Source organism: Notechis scutatus, chromosome 1 (genome assembly GCF_049901735.1).
Source record: "Notechis scutatus isolate UNSWTSFEM ecotype Mainland chromosome 1, rNotScu1.2, whole genome shotgun sequence".
Taxonomy (NCBI): domain Eukaryota; kingdom Metazoa; phylum Chordata; class Lepidosauria; order Squamata; family Elapidae; genus Notechis; species Notechis scutatus.
The window spans coordinates 73,246,125-73,263,439 of record NC_142009.1 but is presented as its reverse complement, the minus strand read 5'-3'; the positions used below and the strand labels follow the sequence as shown (position 1 = coordinate 73,263,439).

The 17,315-nt window shown below is 40.1% G+C and overlaps 1 long non-coding RNA gene across 2 annotated transcripts; it reads left to right on the top strand.

Annotated features, from left to right (window-relative positions):
- Nucleotides 1–1,236: 1,236 nt before the first annotated feature.
- On the top strand, nucleotides 1,237–16,457 carry LOC148132849 (uncharacterized). Of its 2 annotated transcripts, XR_015750024.1 has the most exons (5): nucleotides 1,237–1,477; nucleotides 7,247–7,532; nucleotides 9,263–10,233; nucleotides 13,786–14,111; nucleotides 14,863–16,457. It is a non-coding gene; the product is annotated as an uncharacterized LOC148132849 (long non-coding RNA). The 2 variants fall into 2 exon arrangements; XR_015750023.1 differs by lacking the exon at nucleotides 9,263–10,233.
- The last annotated feature ends 858 nt before the right edge of the window (nucleotides 16,458–17,315 follow it).

Below are 17,315 nucleotides of genomic sequence, written 5' to 3'. Positions count from 1 at the left end.
TATCTATTCCACTTTTTTCTAGCTTACTAAGAAGTAGGTTGTGGTCTACTTTGTTGAATGCCATGCTGAAATCTAAATATATTATGTATTTTGCTGGTCTACTAATTTAGTCACTGTGTTGAAGAATGAAATAAGATTGGTTTGGCATGATCTGTTTTTAACAAACCCGTGCTGACTGCTAGTTATTACTTTACTTGTTTCTAGATGTTGGCAGATCTGTTTTTTTATTATCTTTTCCAGTATCTTCCCGGGTATTGATGTTCTGGTCTCTCGTACAGAAATTCTGATTCACTAAGACCATATCAACTCATAAATGTAAATCTGTTTTTATTCAGAAGTTAGACTGATTCTTTCATGCCTTGCCCTTCATTAGCTGTATACACATCCCAAACACAGAGGCAGCATCACTAGTAGTCATGTGTAAAGATTATAAATATATGCTGACGTATGTGACCTTTTCATGTAAGCAGGAATATTCTTAAATGGAAAAGCCTTTGATCAACATGGCCCCTAAACATGTAACCATGGGAAAAAGAATTAACCAGCCTCTCTCTCTCTCTCTCTCTCTCACACACACACACACACACACACACACACACACACACACAGTCCCTCCCCCCTCCCTCCCTGTGTGTGTGTGTGTGTGTGTGTGTGTATTCATGTTTTCTGTGTACAAAATTCAGTGGACTAAAAATTAAAAAGGATTAATACAATGGCTTTGAAGTCAGTCCCACCCATTGTGTAAGATACCTTAAGAAAATAAGCTTTTTTCCCCTTTTCCAATATTTCCTGCATTTGTTGTGTGGTTAAGCTACATTCTAGACAGCAAGGAAGTAAGCAGGTTGGCCCTTGTTTGTTCCATATTTCTCAGCTGTTGGAGCGGCACAGAATGGTTTCCTGCCAGGAATTATTTGCATATTATTCATTATGTGTCCTGGATACACACCTCTCATAAATTCCAAAGAAAGCACAACACTTTTCTGCTTCTGTACAGTGCATGAACATTGCCCTGAAGAGAAAGGTCTTTATAGTTTCATAGGATTATCCTGTTGTTCTATCCAGATACAAGATCATTTTCAGCTGGTTTCTGGCTGAACGCTACTAGGGCTATTAACATACGAATAATATGATGTATCATTAAAATACTATTTGATATTGGGAATATATTAAATGCAATGTAATAGGCTGTTAATAGTGCAGCATGGTTGGGACACGTCATGGCTAGAGTTCATAAAAGAGAATCGGTGGCCTTCGTTTTAGTCTAACCTACTTAGCTGAACTATTTTCTCCTTGCACTTGCTAATTCATCCTCAGTCAGTTGCCATGGCAACACTGCAGTGTGCCACACACAGCTGCAGCCTACCAATGAGAAACACGCTCACGTTCTCATGAACCTGATGAGTCATGAGAGGTGCAGAATAAGGGAAAGGCAAAACAGGATCCAGGTTCATGCAAGCAAAGTCCTTTCACCAAAACTGTAAGTTAAGGGGACACCTGTTTAATTCTCCCAAATATTTCCTTTCCTTCCCTTTTCATTGTCCTTTGCCAAACTACAGAATCATTCTCGGTGGATTACTGAGGTGATATTTATTTATTCATTCATTCATTTATCAATCATGTTTTTATTGTAATCCATCTCGTAAGAAAGTGACTCAGGGTGGCATACGATACTTAATTTTAAAAAAAACCAATAAATACATATAAAACCAATCACAATTTTAAAAAATGACCATGAAAAGGGAATACAAATACATAGGACATTCAGCTCAATGGGTGTCTTCAGATTGGCAAGAAGCAAACAATAATAGACTTCCTCTGCTTTTCCACACACATGCCCACATATACAGATCTAATCCTTTATAACAGGGGTCCCCAACCACCGGTCCCCGGACCGGTACCGGTCCGTGGATCATTTTTTACCGGGCCACGAAGCTTGGGCGCCGCCATCTTGTTTCGACAGCGCTTCCAGGTTTTTGGTTGCTTTCGGGTTTTCGGTTGGAAAGTGCTTTTGGGTTTTCAGTTGGAAAATGGCATTTGGGTGCTCGCGCCTTAGTTTCGTCGGGCGGGGCGGCTTCGAACGAAGAGCCGTCCCGATGGCGGTGGAGTCTCGCGTTACTCAGGTACCGGTCCGTGGAAGAATAAATAATCGTGAAACCGGTCCGTGGTTCAAAAAAGGTTGGGGGCCACTGCTTTATAGCCATCTCTCTTATTACCTCTGATGTCAGACACTGCAGAGGCTGGAAGACATTTCATGTCCAAAGTGTTTCATCTACTGTCCCGCAAATCTAAGTTGGGTTATATTTAACTCCACTCCAATAGAATATTATAGATCCTTTGCTTTTCATTGTTTGTTACCTACCATTTCTTGACTTAAAGCTAAAACTAAGCTGGTGAAATTGACAAAAATTGCATTATTTCTTCCCTATTTACCTGGTCTTGCCTTCCGTTCCTGTCCTTGATGTTTCCCCTGTTCAACATTTAGATTGAAAAGATCTAAGGCTCCTGAAGAATTCAAACATCAACCTATTTGGTAGGTCCCTATCTGGTGAAAATGGCAGTAAAGGAAGATGGTTATTGTGGGGTTCTCTGTAGGATTATCCTTTTATCCGTACATGGATGCACACCTGCACAAAGAACTTAGCTTTAATGAAATGAGAGATCAAACATTCACAAGGCAATATATGATCAATTTCTTTGCTTTCAAGGATATCTTGAATGTTTTAGCTCTTGTTCCTTTTTTTTGCCCACCAGGTTTTCCTCACCAATTGATTACATATACTTATTTCATCAGTCTCCCATTTTTTTTCCTCACAAAAATGTGTTAAGGTTGAAATTATCAATCAATGGTTGACACTTCACTCTGCAAATGCATGTACCCAACTGTAATCATAACATGGATATTGCACCCATTGATTACATCCACAGCAGGCAAAAATCTTTTGGACATGAGATTTTAACAATAGATGAGTATGGAGCAATAAAGTTTTTTCCCATATTGATTGGATGTATTCTCTCTCTCTCTCTCTCTCTCCCCTCCCCTCCCTCCCTCCTCATCTACTGTAATAGGTCAGATCACCATTTCCTAAATGAAAAACAAAAACAGCACTTCTTAGCACATGCATTTCATTGATTATTTTCCCATTGCAGAGAGTAAGTTGTCAGAAAATGGCGTCACAAGCAAGTATAAAACTGATGTCAGAACTTAACCAAATAATCTAGCAGTTCATTCCTCATAATCTGAACCATTATGCCATATCAGTTTTTAGATCACCTAAGGACAAAACATGTATACTAACATGTTGGTATAATTGTTGGTTAAACCATACATAGTAAAAAAAAAATGACCTTACTCTTTGGAAGACTTAATGGAGGACCTATGGCTCTGCAAATATTTGGAAATTCAAATTCCCAGTTCAGTTATAATGCTTAATAGCAAAGGATGGTAGGGGGAATATTCAACAACATTTGGAAGACCATATTCTTCATTCTTGCTTAGGATACTTCTAGAAATATCTCTTTTCCTTTAACTTCCACATTTTGAAAAGATCCAAACAGTCACCAAACCATTTCATGCACTAATTATTAAAAAAAATCTAAGAAAACAGAACCCAAACTGATTACCTTTTAGGCAGCTAGCATAAATTTTGATGAAAGATATGAAAGATAAGAAGATATTATTTTTGCTTCCCTGTGCAAATACTTATAGCATTTCTAATGCAGTGTTATCTACAGTATTCTGAGACCTAGCACCATACAGATATAATAAGTCTACAATTCTGATCCACCATATAAATGTTAAGAGTTGTATTCACAAGAAGGACATCAAGTGGGAGAATAATTAAGAATATAGATTAAATATTTAGCTTTCCTTTTAAATTACAATTTAACAATTACAATTCACAATTACAAAATTGTTATGTCTGTTTTATGGTAAAGTCTGTCAATGTGTAAAACATTACACTCACATTTTTATAAACAGTAGATCTCCTAACCTGTTGGGCAAGCAATTTGAAACTAGAGAGTAGAAGCCAAGTTTATGAAAAGTGCAATAGCAGGATAGACACAGGCGGATAAGGAAATGAGGCTTGCCAAAATAATTGTAGGAAAATAGAAGACAGTTCCTGCAATTGGAAATCTGGCTGTTTAAATGTTGGCAATGTCTTCATGGATTACACCAAGATTTATGAGCTTCAAATAAGGAATAATTTGCAATCCAACATGTTACACAAGGTAGCTGCAGGGAAACCAAAATTTGAATAATATTCATCATCTATCCAGAAATGGGTGTGTTAAATTTTCCATGTCCCAGATTTCACTACTGCTTCCAGCAAAGTTAATTAATTAGTCAAGCCAGGCCCCTAGAAACTATATGGATAAATGCTTGCCATATTGATATATTTGTGATGATGATCCACAACTCTTCCAAGGACATTCCACTGATGTATCATATCTATTCACTTTATCCTTTGTCTTCTATTTTTTTTAACTTTGCCAAGCACTGTCCTTTTTCCCTCCACTTATCCATCATCTGCTCACATCCAATGCCCAGATTATATGAGTTTCTGCTAGTTGATCCTTGCTTCAAGGAACCAGCCAGTTTATTTGGGGCAGAACTGATTCACTGATTCTTTTTGCAGTCCTTGATACTCTTGATAATATCTTCAGATCTGTATTTCAAAGCCATCATCTTTTTTTTTTCTCTGACTCTTTTTCAGTGTCCTGCTTTCAGAACTATTTTTTACTTCTGGGGGAAAAGCTCACTGCTTTAAACTGTTCTGACTGTTGTTGTATTAGAAATATCCTTTCTTCTCCTGCGTGGTCTTTCTAAATTTATTTAGTGTCTTCCTCTCAGAGATTAATGTCCTGTTCTCAGAGGGCACATTGTTCATCTTTATTCTTGAGCCTGAGAAATTTTTACTTTCTTACCTTTGACTCTGAGTTACAGATAGCAAAATGATTTAAACTCTACTTTAAACTTTCTCTGGCCATAATAGAAGGATACATTGAAATCACAACAACAAGAACAATAATGGCAGCACAGGCAAGCCAAAAAATAATGGGTCTCAAATGCAACAGAAAGAACCACATTCAAATGTCATCACAAATGCTAACAAAAATGGCCTTGTTTTGTGTGTCAAAGAAGCCCTTTGTTCATATAAAGCTCTTTGTTCAGTGGATTACAAACTAAATGTAAGGCAGTAATCTGATGTTGCAGCTGAAAGGGCTATGCAACTCTACACTGCATCAACATAAGTACAGTGTCCAGATCATACTAATAGTACCATTCTATTTTGCTTTAGAGGGTGAACAGATTCGATTACAGGGGGATTCTGATTAATTTATTAGAAAGATCTTCCTGATGGTATGAGCTACTAGACAATGGGCTTCTTCATTAGAGGTTTTTGAGCAAAGGTTGGCAGATTACCTGTCAGATACGCCGAAGCACTTGATTTCCTACATCAGCAGGAGTTTCAGTTGAACCTTTGAGGTCCTTTCCAACTGATTTAGACTGCTTGTCACCTTTCTGAAATGATGCTTGCCATATTGTGGCTACAGCATAGTGGCTACAGCATAAGAAAATAAAAAGTTAAAAACCAGTGCTCATCTCCCATTATTGGAACAATAGTTTCTCTGTTGTTTCTAATCTAATATTTACTATTAAGATTCTTCGTGGCTTGATAGAAGCAAAGGAGAATGCATTATAACAAGGCGCTATTAAGCAAAAGCAGAAATAGCAGTGCCCTTCTGTTAGCTGTGTTTCTGTTCCAAAGTGGCAACAGCCTTCTTTATTAAGTCACACCTGAGCCCAACATATTGCAAATGAAATACATTGGTGTGTAAATTTACTAAAAAACAACAACCAATGAAATACAGTTCAGATATTTGGCCTGAATTTGTGACATATTTTATAGGTAGTCCTCAACTTATGACCATAATTGAGCCCAAAATGTCTGTTGCCAAGTGAAACATTTGTTAAGTGAGTTTTGCCCCATTTTATGACCTTTCTTGCCATAATTGTTAAATGAATCGCCATAGCTGTTTAGTTAGTAACCCAGTTTTTAAGTGAATCTGGCTTCACCATTGAATTTGCATGTCATAAGGTTGCAAAAGGGGATCACGTGACCTTGGAACACTGAAACAGTCATAAATACCACTCAGTTGCCACATGTCTGAATTTTGATCATGTGACCATAGGGATGCTGCAACCAGATGTAAAATGGTCATAAGTCATTTTTTTTTTAGTGTGGTTGTAACTAAATGAATTGTTGTAAGTCACGGCCATTGTCTTGACTGCCCATGAGAAATTTAACTTCATAAATGAGAGTAGCAGATAAGATTTAGCCAGGTATCTAAGCTGCCCTTTGGTGAATTGGTCCATACATTTATTGCTTCTTAGGTACATTAGCTCGTCATCTGGTCTTATAATGTGTGTGTGTGTGTGTGTGTGTGTGTGTGTGTGTGTGTGTGTAGGTGTAGTCATATATAGTCATATACCAGTGATGGGATTCAAATTTTTTTACTACCGGTTCTGTAGGCGTCGCTTGGTGGGCATGGCAGGGGATGGATACAGTAAAATCCCCATTCCCTCCCCACTCCTAGGGGAAGGTTATTGTAAAATCCCCATTCCCTCCCCACCCCACTAATCTGCTTTCCAGCTCCGTTCTCCTGTGCAGGGCAACAAAAGAAGACCCAGCCGATCAGCTGGGACTCGGGAGGCAGAGAATAGATGGGGGCGGGGCCAGTCAGAGGTGGTATTTGCCAGTTCTCCAAACTACTCCAAATTTCCACTACCAGTTCTCCAGAACCTGCTGAATACCACCTCTGTCATATACGTATATGTGTGTGAGGGAGAGAGAGAGTGAAAGAGAGAGACACTTTCTCTACTGGTGGTACACATCTGTATTTTTCAAAGTATTTTACATTTTGTCTTAATTCCTGTACAACCTCAGTGGGTTCAGCTAGATTTTTCCAGAAAACTTAAGCAAGCAAATGTGGGTGATTGTATAATACCACAGGCATGGTTACTAAAGATTACTCCAACCCAGAAACCCTATTAGAAGTCACTTCCCTATAACCACACCCAGGTTCTTTATCTAGTAATGAAATAATGAAACCTTCTAAACAACAACAGGGGGAAACATTTGATTCTATTCCTTTTCTTAATACTAAATAAGGTTTTTGCCTACTTTAATGTGACTGTGCAATCTTCATTTTATATGAACTGGTTTCCCTTTTTTTTCCAAAGGGTAGCTGTACTTGTAAAGTTCACTCAGGCTTTAATGAGAGGATCTTCTGCCAAAACAGCTCCGGGAGAATTTCACTATTCCCATTAAAAATCCTCCCTCACCACACACATCCAAACTGCCTGCTTGTCATAAAAAAGAATCTTTCCCCTTAATTCAAGGGGAACTCGTAGACTGCAAGTAGCCCACAGGCAACACTCAACGTCAATGATAGACTTCTGGAAAATGGAAGGATGGTTTCCCTGCATTTTCAGCGAGAAACAAAGAGGGATACAAGCCAGATGAAAGGTAAGATTCTATTCACTTCCGTTCCAAATGGTGACCTAGGCACATCCACCTGGTTTCCTTGGGAAGCACACCCAAGTATTTTTCCAATCTATTCCACAACCCTGAGGTTTTCTGGGTTCTTCCATTCAAGTGTTAAGCAGAACTGACCCTCCCTTAGTTTTCTTGAGAGAGATTAGCTAAGTGCTGCTTCCTGAACTGGAAAAAAAAGGCTTGTGTGTGTGGGGGAGAGAGAGAGAGAGAGGGAGAGGGAGAGAGGGAGAGGGAGAGGGAGAGAGGGAGGGAGGGAGGGGGAGGGAGGGGAGAGGAGAGAGAGAGAGAGAGAGAGAGAGAGAGAGAGAGTAATCCTCATGGGAATACAGTGCAGTGGTGGGATTCAAAAGATTTTTACTACTGGTTATGTGGGCATGGCTTGGCTTGATGGGCATGGCTTGATAGGCTTGGCAGGGGAAGGATACTGTAAAATCTCCATTCCCTCCCCACTGCTGGGGGAAGGATACTGTAAAATCTCCATTCCCTCCCCACACCTTGGGGAAGGTTACTGCAAAAATCCCATTCCCTCCCCACTCCACTAACCTGCTTTCCAGCTCCATTCTCTTGTGCAGGGCAACAAAAGAAGACCCAGACGATCAGCTGGGACTTGGGAGGCAGAGAATAGATGGGGACAGGGCCAGTCAGAGGTGGTATTTGCCGGTTCTCCGAACTACTCAAAATTTCCGCTACGGGTTCTCCAGAACTGATCAGAACCTGCTGAATACCACCTCTGATACAGTGGTTCTCATTTGTTAACCCTCAGAGGTTTGGCTCTCTTCCCCCCTTTTTAATTAGTTTATAATATAAAGTACAAAAAAAATACAAAAGAAAATTGTGGGAAAGGAAAGGGAGGGAAAAGAGAAGGTGAAAGTGTAAGGCAAAAGGAAAAAAGAAAGAAAAGGTGTTAATCCTTTGGTGCAGTAGAATAAGATATCATCAAACCTCAACTTTTTACTTTTAGACAATATAAATTAGTTGTTTTTATGACAACAAACCTATCTAATCAGTAAAATCCAAAATCAAAGTGTCATTTTTTTCCACCTCAAGCACAAAGCCCAGAAGTTGTTTCCAAATAGAAACAACAGTAATTGTGTTTTTTCTTTAATACTGTAGGTTTGGCTCTCTTCCCTGTGTGAACTACTATCACTGCTATAGAAGAAATTTCATTTTCCCATCCTTCCCTTATAGAAGTTCCTTTGCTATTGTTGCAACTGCTTTGGGGCAGGAGAATTTATAAGTTAAAATCATAAGGGTTGCATGAACTATATCTCTAGGTTGGAATGGAATGGAATGGAATGGAATAGAACAGAACAGAACAGGACAGGACAGGACAGGAATAGGAATAGGAATAGAATAGAATAGAATAGAATAGAATAGAATAGAATAGAATAGAATAGAATAGAATAGAATAGAATAGAATAGAATAGAATTTTATTGACACTTTAAATGTGCACTAATCAGCATACCTTAAAATGAAATTTCACTGCATCCAGCTCTCAAAAAATATCATTATGCATATGAATTGGGTATCAAGATAAAAGAAAGGAAGTTTCATATTTTCAAGGGGAGGAATTAAATAAAGGCTCTGTGCTCAATATATTTCAAGTATTTGATAATGAAATTTATAAACTATATTATCATGTCTGCTATGAACATTCTGCCATCAATGAGATATTTGTCTGTTTCCTTTTATCACCCAGATATGTTGGTCTTCATCTCCCAGAATTCATGAACATTGCATCAAAAACCTGAGATAGAACATGAATTTTAAAAAAGCATCTAGCTCATCAAGAAAAATACTAGTGGGCCAAACATTATGTACCAGATAAAAGAATACAGAATGAAAGCCACCTTTGTTTGTTTCAGTGATCAGTGCCTTTAGATAGGACTCGTTGTATACAATCAAGGATTTCCTTTAAAACACAGTGCATTGGTGAACAACAAACAAGGTTCAAATATTGGCAGATACTATATTTCCCTTGAAATAATACTGAAACCCAGTATTAATCTTACTTAGTGTAGACACCATGATTTTAATAGACAAGCATAATAAAACACAGCATAATGTTCTATCATAAAGAGCCAAAACTCACATTTTTGTAATATACTCTTTTCTCTGTCTTGGGAACACATTGGCTCAAAAGAAATCACAGGTTCAAGGAGGTGTGATTGTTATCTTAAAAATAAACAAAACCCACCAATGTTGCTTAACATGGCCGATAAGTATTTCATCTAAAGTGACTATTGGAGCCTCTCTACAATTGAAGATGTTGATAGGAAAATAGGGCTTAGCTCTAATGTGTTAAAGTATGTGGTTTCAGCTGAAGGAAATTGAAAAGGGTTACAAGTCTGTCTTTTGGTAAGCTAGGCTTTATGCTTCAAGAATTTGCAGTGTTCTCACAGCAGGAAAGCTGGGAGACCTGGAGAGTGAAAATTGAGGGAATAAGACTGCCCTCCTAGAGGACTGAAGTAATAGATGGTACAATGAGAAATCTGAAATCGATGATAACCTCGAAGTCTGCAGAGAACACATTACAAAACAGAGAAAAAGAGTATCCCACAATGCACTATCTGCCTGAATGAAATACAGTTTCTTCTTTACCTGCCATCATTTGTCCTCCATGAAAGACTTCTTATCTATTCTAATAAAATGAAAATTAAGGGTTTTCTGGTAAGTTAAAAGATTTATTAAAGTTGCTTTTTTTTTTTTTTGGCATTAGCTGGAAATGTTCTAAGAGTGGAAATTTTAGTTGAAAAAAAAAAAATAACTGATCTCTGAAACATGCAACATTTCCTCAAGCTTCCAAATGAATCTTTCCAGTACCAGGGGCAAAGGAATTTTCAATTCTACAGTGATATCAAAGGAAATACACGATCCTGGAGACTTTCACACTTTTGTTCATTTGTTGCAAGAATGGAACTGAATAGGACTAGGCTTTGTATTTAATGTGTTTATCATTTTGTGGATTTGATTTTGATTTCACGTTTCTTAAAATATTTCAAGTTCAGTTACTGTAGCTTACCCTACTTTAGTTCCTCCAAAGGTGTTACTTATATCCACTGTCCTCTATCACCAGGTCTATTGGCCTTTTGGTTGGGATGATGTTAAACCCTGAACAGGAACCATGTTGAGCAAAGCTAATATGTACTAGCCAAAGCTAACAATCCTTTTCATGCAAAATCCAGAACTGGAGTTCAGTCTGTGGTAATTTCTCTTCAGAGAGTCCCAGATCAAGTATTTCACTCCTGCTTCCAAAATAAGTTTTTCCACAGAAATATGCCATATGCCTGGCTGAAGAGATACCAAATTGCTTGATAGTCCCTATCTTGACTTACAGTTTCAAGGGATGGTCCACATGTATCTCTTCTAATTAATAGAAGTTAAGGAATCTTTGGAAGTGGGCCCCAGGATAAGGGAGGAAGCAATAGTATCAGAGGTGGTATTCAGTAGGTTCTGACCAGTTGTGAAGAACCTGTAGCGGAAATTTTGAGTAGTTCAGAGAACCGAGAATCATTCAAATACCACCTCTGACTGGCCCCGCCCCCATTTATTCTCTGCCTCCTGAGTCCCAGCTGATCGGCTGGGTCTTCTTTTGTTGCCCTGCACAGGAGAACAGAGCTGGAAAGCAGGGAATGGGGGGGCTGGTGTGCTGGGCTGGGCTCCACAACAAAACTCACAAGACCATCACGCAGCCCATTATACCAACATCAACTCCATCAACCGATCAAGAGGCAGCAGCGCAGCCAACCAGCCCAGCACACCAGCCCCCCCACACCAGTATTTATAGAGAGATGGCAGCTCCGATCACACACTGCTTGTACTGGCACGAAGCCGAAAGCACCAGCCTGAGGATGGCGAGTGGGACCTCACCGAAACGTCGCCAAGATACTCTTAATCTTACACGGGAAAAGACCCGAACACACCTATATATATATATTTGTTTTCTTAAGTTTTTGCGGGTACTTACATGTATGGTATTCAGCTTTGTTCGGGTATTTTCCCACGTCATTGTAGTTGTGCTTTTAAAGTTGTAGCAACGTTTTGGCAGAATCTCATCTGCCATCATCAGGCTTCTGTATGGCTTCTGTATACATACAGAAGCCTGATGATGGCAGATGAGATTCTGCCAAAACTTTGCTATAACTTTAAAAGCACAACTACAATGACGTGGGAAAATACCCGAACAAAGCTGAATACCATACATACATACATACATACATACATACTTACACACACACACACACACACACACACACACAATTCTTGGGTGTAAAAGATGACATTACTCTTATTTATTTATTTTATTTATTTATTTTGTCAAGCGATTATTAGATAACAGGTATAAGTATAAACATGGTTATGAATACATGAAATGGATACAAATAAGAAAAAAAGGAAACAATAGGACAGTGACGGTAGGCACGTTGGTGCGCTTATGCATGCCCCCTACAGACCTCTTAGGAAAGGGGTGAGGTCAATAGTAGACAGTCTAAGGTTACAGTTTTTGGGGTTTGGGGAAGAAACCACAGTCTTCTGGGTAGAGGTAGTAGTTTACCAAGAAAACACAGGGATTTCATAGTTCAGGTGTGTGTAACCCATGGCCCACTTTTTACTACTGAAGAGATTGGAAATTTTAAAGAAATAATCTTTTGTTGTCTTTGCAAGCTTCATTCTTTTAAACAGGGCTTTGTTTATGGTTGTGTGCTCTTTTATTTTCAAGTTGGTTTGTAAACCTGGTGAAATTGACAAGTATTCTGTCATTTTCCCCTTCTGGACAAAGTGACAGGAAAAGTAATAAAATTATGGGTTGGGTTTTGTTTTGTTTTTACTATTCTAGGAAGGGTTAAAAAAAGAAGGGAATAGCAAGAGCACTTAGCAATTAGAATGCTAATTAGAATGCACAGATCAGGACCAGGAGTTGCAGGAAGTGCAACTCAGGTAGAATATCAAGTCAGTCTTGTGGCCAAAATGGGTAAGAAACAGGATTTCTTAAGCCAGCTTCATTTCAAAGCAGGTGGAATTTAGTAGCTTAAGACTGCAATACAGTAAAGAAAATAACTTTCACTGTTATTCTGTGGGTTTGTTGTACAAAAATGACTAGTTGCCTCATCATGATTAGAAGTCATAGTGTTAACTCAGGGAGGAATCTTAAGGACTAAGCAATGTTCCTATCACATAAGCTATAATGGTTATATATCTACTTCATCAGGCAAATGGAATAATTTCCTATGAGAGAGGTTTCTACCTATATTTAGTTGTAGGAGAGTTGGGGAAAGAATATAGGAGACAATGATGAGAAGAGGCAGGATTGATAGGAACCAAGAGGCATAGAAACAAAATTGTTTAGATAGTGATTATAAGAAAAGTAGGGCTATGAGTCAGTTCTATGCAGCAAAACTGTCTGATCTCTAAAGGCCAGCAATTCCCTTACGCCATGAAATTTATAGTCCTGAGAAAATTTATATACACAGTTGTTTGTGTTTAGAGGGCAAGGAAATTTGATGTGTAGAAATGATAAAAACAAAGGTGAATTACAGGGTTAGGGTTAGGGTTTTGAAAATGACCAAATGTGAATTAATTATACTTCATTTGACATGGACCATTTAGCACTGATTAACTGTAGTTGTTCAGTCACTAAGTTGTGTCCAACTCTGGACCCCATGGAGCATAGCATGCTTGGTCCCCTGTCCTCCACTGTCTCTCAGAGTTGGCCAAAATTCATGTTTATTGCGCCCACTATCGAACCATCTCATCGTCTGCCATCCCCTTCTCTTTTTGTCTTCAATCTTTCTCAACATCAGGGCCTTTCCCAATGAGTCCTCTTTTCCCTTGGTGGCCAAAGTATTTGAACTTCAGCTTCGGTATCCGTCCTTACAAAGAACAGTTAGGATTGATTTCTTCTAGGATTGACCGATTTGATCACCTTGCCTTCATTAACTAGCTAAAAACTATAATGTGTCCATACTCAGTCCATGAGAAATTGTGTGGAACCTTATAGTGACTGGGATGGGATTTGCATAAGGAATGGATAGTAATTGACATTACTTGGGGTAGGGTGGGTAGGGTAGTTGGTCATTGGTAGTTGATACCTGTTTAAAGGTCCGTGGACTATCATGCAAGTTTGGCTCGACCTGATATCCTCCAAATGCTACTGATCCCCTCATTTTAAAATAAGATACTTTTCTCCACATTCGCTAAACCATGGTTTTTTTATGTATACAGGGTCACAAAAAGTTTATGTACCAGGAATTGTTTGACATAGCCAGTTGCCCGTCCACGAGAAAGACAAGCTAAAGTGGTCTTTTCTTGAATCAATATTGAAGTGCTATTTCCCCCCTTATCACAATGCCATCCAAAGTAGAGGTGATATTCAGCAGATTCTGACTAGTTCTGGAGAACCAGTAGCAGAAATTTTGAGTAGTTCGGAAAACTGGGAAATACCACCTCTGATTGGCCCCGCCCCCATCTATTCTCTGCCTCCCCAGTCTCAGCTGATTGGCTGGGTCTTCTTTTGTTGCCCTGCACAGGAGAATGGAGCTGGAAAGCAGGTTAGTGGAGTGGGGAGGGAATGGGGATTTTGCAGTATCCTTCCCCTGCCACGCCCACCAAGCCAAGCCATGCCCACCAAGATATGCCCACAGAACTGGTAGTAAATTTTTTTGAATCCCACCACTGATCCAAAGGGAACTTCAAAGAATAGGAACCTTTGTTAGGGTTTTCACCCATTAACGGAAAGGGAGGTCAGGACCTGCAGTGACCAGGGAAAGAAGCAACAAGGGCAGGATAGAACTGGGCAAAGGAGGAGAACCCATTTCATGCTGGTGTCATTTTTGATCAGCTCAGCAATGGTGGAGAGTACTCCAACTCAGGAGATGAGAAAGGATAGCAGGCCAATGCTGTCCTTGACCAAGCCAGTCACTTTAATAACAAATGATTGCCTAAGTAATTTGAAACACTGTGTTGTTGTTTTTTTAAATGTGTGAATACCAGATAATGGGTAGAAAGTAAAGGCTAAAGTAAGCAGTGAAATTTGGGGGGAACAAAACTTACTGAACCAAATCCTCTTGATGGGACAGCTTCAAGATTAATTATGGTAGTTCTGAGATCCCTTGAGAAAGAGGAGAAGACTCTGTGGGGAGGGCAGATCCAATTACTACTGAACGTTGGGAAGTCAAGAGAGAGAAAATATTGCTCCTGGCATTAAAATATATTGATTTGGTTTTTAAAATGTGTCCAAAGTCTATTCATTTCCCCACTTGGCAACTTCTCTTCTTCTAAAAGTCTTCCTATTTGTCAAAGGTTTTGCAGCTGGATCCCTTCCTGCTCACATATAAATTGGTGGTGTCTGAAATGGCAACAGGCAGCATTTAATCTTACTGTGCTGCAAGAAAGAAAAAGAACACGGCAGCCTTTCTGCTCCCTGGAAACTGTTTACCTGGAGAGGCGATTGGCACACATGCTCCCTTCTGGCTGGAGCCCACTCCGATCTGCAAACCTGCCAGCACGTTGGAGGCTTTCCCAAACCGGAGCCTCTAAAAAGATGATTACTTGGCTCTAAGGGATCAGATTACTTTGTTCTTAGAGTTACATTTTAACCGGGAAAAGTTTAACAACTTTGACTTATGGACTCCTACAACTGGCAGGAGAAAAATGAGCAGAGGAAGTCATGGAAAATAACCACAAGTGAGGCCAGCCCATGCTCTACATAATTCCTGTGCTCTTTGTCCAATTGTTTTTGGGGGCAAGGGCAGGAGGGAAGGGGCTGGGGAAAATATTTTCCAGATACACAGGCCTGGCCTCACGAAGTGCTGATTTATGCCAAGTTTATAAAAAGCAGCTGCAGACAGAGCTGAATGAATGGATTACACTGCTGTCTGCCTTCCAGAATGTGCTTCAGTTCACACCCTGTCCCAGAGAGCAAGGCTGATCTCTTAGCACTCCATAAATTTACTTTTACACACGTGTGTGCATGCTCGAGCAAAGGGGGAAATCTTCTTGGCCAGTATCTTCCCTCTTTGTGTCTGCTTCAGAGTATTCTTTTTATGTTTTAAAAAATAAAAACTTGTTCTGGTGCCTTTAACACTAGCATGATGCAAAAAAGACGAAACCAAGGAAGCATCTCCTCACTGCTTTTGTACCACTCCTGGTAGAAAATGAAAAAAATATAGCCATTTAATTACCAAAATTATTTAAACTGCTTCATTAATTAGAGCAGCCCTGCCCTGTGCATCGAGGACAGTCACGAGGTCCAGAAACAGGTGTGGTGGCAACTGATCCAAAATTTTGTGTACTAGCAGTTGCACAAGATATTTTGTGCTGAATCCAGAGGACTGGGCTGAGCCATGAAAAGTCTGGGAATATTTTACCCATTCGGAAGCAGATATAGATATTGCTAGGAGCTGAATAAAGTAAAAATAAAAATATCCTAAGCGACCGTCCAGTTGAATGTGCTTCTAATGAAATTTAGATTACCAAAGGGGTGCATTTTAAGTCACAGATGCGGGGAGCCCATCCTGGAGTGGTGCAGTGGCCTAGTGGTGGTCCTCTCGTGGGTTCCATCCCAGGTAGAGGCAGATATTTCTCTCTGGGGCACACTGAGAATATATTTGCTGAACAAAACTCTGTATTGGTGACAGGAAGGGCACCTGGCCATTACAACACTCTGCTAGCTCCATTCAGTTGCTCAGACTCCACCCCGCAAGGGACTATGGGGTTGTTAAATGAAGAGGATGATGTGGGAGTCCATCCATTGTAATTCCCCCAGATTGTTGCAGGGATGGGAAATAGCAAGACGATGGTTGGGAGAAAAAGAGATGGGAATAGATGGTGTTCCCCAAACCCTTATTCTAATTATTATTGCCCAAGGCTTTAATATATCAGGATTTGTTAGAATGCCCTAGATCAGTGATCCCCAACCTTTTTTATGGCGCGGCCCGGTACCGGCATCAGCTGGGCGCCGCCATCTTGTTTTGATGAAAAAGTGCTTCAGGTGAGCTTTCTACCGGGAAAAGCTCATCAGAAGCACTTTTTCATCAAAACAAGATGGCGGCGCCCAGCAAACCAGCGGCCCAGTAGGACTTGTTCCACGGACCGGTACCGGTCCGCGGACCGGTGGTTGGGGACCCCTGCCCTAGATCTTCAGGTCTGGTTTCACTCTTCTTCAACACAATGTCCATCTTACAGCTTCTGTTGTTGCCTGTATGCGACTGCAGACTGTATGTTGCCTGGAACATAGGAGAGAGTCACCAAGCTGAGGGAGGAGACTGTCCTGCCCATCTGGAAAGTTCCCCCAGAGGACAGAAACCTAAGTGCAGCTCTTCACAGTGCTGTGCCAGAGACCAATCAAGCTGACTGACATTGCAAATGTCACAGCCACAAGCTTTTCCATGAAAGGCCAACGCCAACTTGCAGCCAGCCCCACCCAATGCAAGGGCATGCCTCGGTGGCATCTTCTTTCTTCTGGTGTCCCAGCAAAGTTGCTCTCTTCACCTCATCTCCCCCACCCACCCCTGCTTGGAGTTGTCCTTTAACTACATCACCATCATCGTGTAGCCCTCACTTATTTTGACACCCTCCAAGAACAGCCTCAAGGTGTGTAAAATCTGTTAGGTTTTGTACCCATTAAAGGGGACATAGGCAAATGTAGTGTCTTCCAAAAGGAAAGAAGAAAGAAAAGAGGGTGATTCCAGCAGGATTCCAGCAACAAGAACAGTACATTTCATGCTGGTACAGTTTTCTGTTGACAGAATGAT